This window comes from Adiantum capillus-veneris, chromosome 23 (assembly GCF_014529385.1).
Source record: "Adiantum capillus-veneris isolate H3 chromosome 23, ASM1452938v2, whole genome shotgun sequence".
NCBI lineage: Eukaryota > Viridiplantae > Streptophyta > Polypodiopsida > Polypodiales > Pteridaceae > Adiantum > Adiantum capillus-veneris.
The window spans coordinates 31343968-31348736 of record NC_140953.1 but is presented as its reverse complement, the minus strand read 5'-3'; the positions used below and the strand labels follow the sequence as shown (position 1 = coordinate 31348736).

The 4769-nt window shown below is 44.6% G+C and overlaps 1 pseudogene; it reads right to left on the bottom strand.

Annotated features, from left to right (window-relative positions):
- Window positions 1–264: 264 nt before the first annotated feature.
- On the bottom strand, window positions 265–1760 carry LOC147427593 (uncharacterized; annotated as a pseudogene).
- Window positions 1761–4769: the final 3009 nt, after the last annotated feature.

The window sequence follows — 4769 nt, the reverse complement described above, 5'->3', positions numbered from 1 at the left end:
GCATTATGAAGGCAAGCCACAATACTAGCATGTTGCAAAAGGGTACATGGTATCAAGCATATTCTTTAGATCTTGAAATAGACACTTATTGGGTAGCTCTACTATCCGACTCGATTGGAATGAATATGGTGAAAAGAATCAACTTGATCTTGTATTGGTCATCTCACATGCATGACATTGATTATGCACCAAAGTGTGGTAGCAACCAAGCAATATTGGGCTTTGTAGGTGTGTGGAATGAGCTCCAGTGTTCAATTGTTGACCAAATGGTAAGTGTGATGGTAAGGAAGATCATGAGCATATGGCAAAGAGAAATAATGAACAAAGGAGTTCTTAATAGGTCGACGAGTGGTCGCCTTTGGGGACCATCGACATCCGCCAGGGCTTCTAAGTCATGGCCGAGGTCATAATTTGGGGCCACAAGAGGGAGTAGGGTGAGTACATAGTATTGGAAGGTGCAAAGGAGAAAGAGGAGCAGGGTAGATAGTGAACAAAGGCCACACGATTGCCAATAATAACGGAAGGTGAAGTAAAGTGTGAGGATGGGGAGGAGAAGATAGCCACAGCATAAAAGTGCAAACAAAATGAAGAATTGAGAGATGATGCCACGATGTAGCTGTTCGCGGTCAACGGGTGACCGAGGAAGGTCGCGGAACATTGTGAATTGGGAAGGCTGAAGGCGAAGCAGAAGAGGGCGCTCGTGAGTGAGGCGTGCAGCAGCAGGCTCCAGCAGAACCTGAATGAGCATGGGCACACAAAACATACACACCATTGCCTCCAGCGGGCTGACTCCCAGCCCCCGCTTCCATCTCTCCACCACCCCCAGCGCATACCCTCCTGCCTGCAACACCATCGCCAATACTCTCAAGGGGCTCAGTCGAGCTCTCTCATCCATCGAAGAAAGCTCCGGCACCTGTTGGAGTGCCTGGAAGCCGCACATCAGCAGCGCCTCTCTTTCTTGCACGCTTTCATCCCCTAAAAAAATGGGAGCAGGGAGGAGAAGGCACTGCCTGGGCTGATTACCATAGTCGGGAAGGGCGTATTGTAGAGGAGTATTGGCTTGGCCAAAGTGACCTGCAGAGGCGTTGATGGCCGGAGTGAGCTCAAGGGGGTGCAGAGCGTTGATGAGGGAGTCTGAGTCGCCGTCGACGAGGTAGCGACGCAGATGCGGGCCGGGGTCTTGGGAAGGGGGGACCTCGATAAACCAGTAGGAGCTGAGAATGAGGTGGTTCATGGCGATGTCTAGGTGAGGGAAGAGGGGCTGGCCCTTGCTGAGATAGCTGCCTCGGACCAACAGAAGCATCAGCGCCTGGTAGAGCATATACTGAATGGTCTCAGCGGGCGTAAACAATGCATTGAAGGCGTTCCACAGCAAGCGATCTAAGAAGGTCGACTTGTCGCCGAGCCTGGCATGGCGGATGCCGATGGCCCAGCTGGTGGAGACCAGAAGTGCGTAAGTGATGGCTGCGGCTGTAAGCGTCCAAGGCAAGGACCTGCTGCTGGGATCAGCTGCAGTATTCAACAGATGGTCATGGCGGGCGTGAGATGCAGCAGCCTCCGCCTCCATTGATCAGGGGCAAGCTGATCAGGATCAGGGGAGCTGAATATAATGTTAGGGCACATCGAGAAAAACCAGCGTTGCGACCTCCAGATCCATGAAGAGAGAGAGAGAGAGAGAGAGAGAGAGAGCGCACGTCTTGTCGTCCTCCCGTTTTGACTTTTCTGCCTGTTCGTCTCACGTCTTGAGGCTTGTATTTATTTTTTGGGAAAATTACCAAAATACCCCTCTAATTTGAGGAAATTCCCAAAATACCCCTCAAATTTCAAAAATTCCCAAAATACCCTTGTATCTATTTTGGTTGGAATGTTCAAGATTTTCTAATCTTCATTCGTTTTTGACAATTGAGATCCATTTTTGAGTGCTCAGCATGTAATTTGTCACCGGTTACCATCGCAAAAAAGGCAATTATGTCTAAAAATAATGAAGCAATTCATCTCCAAAGCCTACGTAACCAATTCAAATTGTAGTTTTAGCATCTTGTACGATAGACAATCACTCTTCTTGTGAAGACCTACAGAAAAATTTATTTTTCGAGAAATGTAGTCTCACAACCAGGGTTATTTTGGGAATTTTTGAAATTTGAGGGGTATTTTGGGAATTTCCTCAAATTAGAGGGGTATTTTGGTAATTTCCCCTTATTTTTTTCTGTCAAACTCATTATAGTGATGTATTGGAGTCAAGAAATGTACAAAAGAAATCTCAAGCTCATGCCCAGCCTTGAGCGAGCGCTCTATACACCAAGGAATTACACAGCTATAGACTTAACCCATGAAACCTTACGCACAGCTAGTGATCATGACGACGAGTGATGTCTGATTCCACTCGTCTGTATTCTTCCCTCCCCTAGTGTCTTGGATAATCCTTGTGAATCTAGTTGTCGGCGTCGAGATTCCTAGTCTTCCAAATCTAGTGAAAGTAGAAGAATCTAACAATTTGTGTCCAGATTAGAATCGCTTGGTTTTTCATTAATTACCATTGCTCCCAAGAATTCAAGAAATGGTTTTTCTCTTTGTTCATGCGACGGTTAATAGTCGAAGGAATGCATTGATCAAAGAGAGAATGAGAGTTTTGGCACTTTTTTCTTGGTTTGCAATCTCCAATAAATACATTTTTTTCCACCATCAAGGCGGAGAAGGGGAGAAACTATACACATATCATGTATTTACAATTGTACATTGATGTACCTACACCCTCTAGGGGAAACCATGGGAACCACCCCCCAATAGCGAAGGAGAATACACCCAAGAGAACGTAACCCATGAGTTTCGAACCCTCAACCTTGGGGTTACATCACAAAGGTCTCACTAACTGAGCTACGTTGGATCTCTCTCTATCTTGAGTTATTTGCAACTAGGTCATATTTAAAAGTGTATTGATGAGGCGGCCAAAATGTTGTTGATGGCTTCTCTCCTTTATGTAGCATTATTGCCTAGACATCAACATATAGACTTCAGCTTTGTATGTTATGAAGCTTGTGTCCCTTGTTTGTTGTATGTTTATGTATTGTTTTGTCTGCGTGCGTTGTCGTGCCATGGTACGTTCATAATTTGAAATTAAAGTATCTATCTCACTCTTAATGTTTATGATGTGTGGGACCAAATGCTACAATGTACATAGTTAAATATATGCGAAAATGAATGTCACGGTTGCAGTCGTGTACATACCTTGCCGAGCGGGCGAGGCCCTACACGTGATACCATGGAATGCTTTTTCACATAAATATATGCTTAATTTGCTTTAGGAATGTACAAATGTCAAGTGTTTCGAAGTGGCACGTTCGTTTTGCCTAGAAAGTTCAATGCGGACAATCTCGGCCAAAAATAGAAGGTTTTGTGCTCTGGCGTGAAAGACGTGTCCAAAGTGCTTACCAAGTGGTAAAATGAGTTTCAACATGAACTTTGAGCCCAATGGGATTTTTCCATAAGTTTAGGGATTTTTCCCAGGTCATTTGGGCTTTTTACGGACAAAAAGTGACATTTTTGGGCTAAAAATGGCCTAGAAATGATCAAAAATAGCCTTAAAAATGCTCAAAATAGCTCAAAATGCCACATCAACGATGCTGGCGTTGTTACTCAAGTTGTGTGGGAATTTTTAGAGCCAAGAATGAGCTCATTTGGGGTACATGAGCAAGGAGATACAGCCATTCCTTTACAGGGTGCTAGTGCAGTCCCGTGCTGCTTCCACTACATGGTTGAGGCTGTGAGGCCTCCAATTAGGGTTTCCCCTCCTCAAATAACTACTTGGGCTTCTCCAATGAAGTATTGAAGCTTCCATGAAATGGTCACGACGAAGAATCGAAGCGTAAATTTAGGGTTTTTAACAGGTCGAATGAGCACTGCATCTGTGTAATTGGGAGCGAGGCTACACCTAATCTTCACACAAGAGTTTTGAGTTAGTATTGGTTCTTTTTCAAAGTGGATCTTTCATGGCTGGAGTTTTTTTCTTCTTTTAGTGTGTTTTTGGCTTCAAATCGTCTACGCCTTGCTTGATTTTGCTACGAATCCTCACAGTAAGAGGCCCGACGCTTTCCTAGTCGCACTGCGCACTTCCTGACACGTTCTTGGTGAACCCGACGCGAAAGTAGGCTAGGATGAGGGTTCAAAAGCTTCATTGAAGGTCTCAAAAGAAAGGTTTAAAGCTATAGAGCAACAAGGGGTTCGGTTTGATCCAGTCACAATGCAAATGTTTCAAGCTTTTGTAGTGTTTATGCAGCAGCAAGCTCCAGAAAGAAGGGAGCTCTCCTCAACCAAAGTGCTTCAATCTGTGGTGAACAAATTGGACCAATTTAAAGGTAAAGATGTAACAAAGTATCTTTGTGGATATGTAAAGGACATGGAGCTTTATCGAGTGCCCGAAGCAGAGATGGTGCAAAGTTTTGAACTTGCTGTGGTTCCCGAGATTAGAGAGCATGTAAGGGGACTTAGAAATGAGCATGGGGCAACTTGGGAAGCATTCAAATTAGCCTTGAAGGAAAATTATTTCATGGAGGACTCCGAAAACGTAACAAAGAGGACTTTCTTAGAGTGGGTAGTTCGGCCAAAAGAGGGGCTCTCACCTACCGAACTGCTAAGGGAATTCTAACGCTGTTATGATCAACTTTCAAGAACTGAAAAGGCTACCGTAAACTCGGAGAAGACAGAGCTTATTTTGCAAGCCGCAGTTAAAGAGATTCAAGAGAAGTTAGAGCTACTACTTGAGAATAAGGATG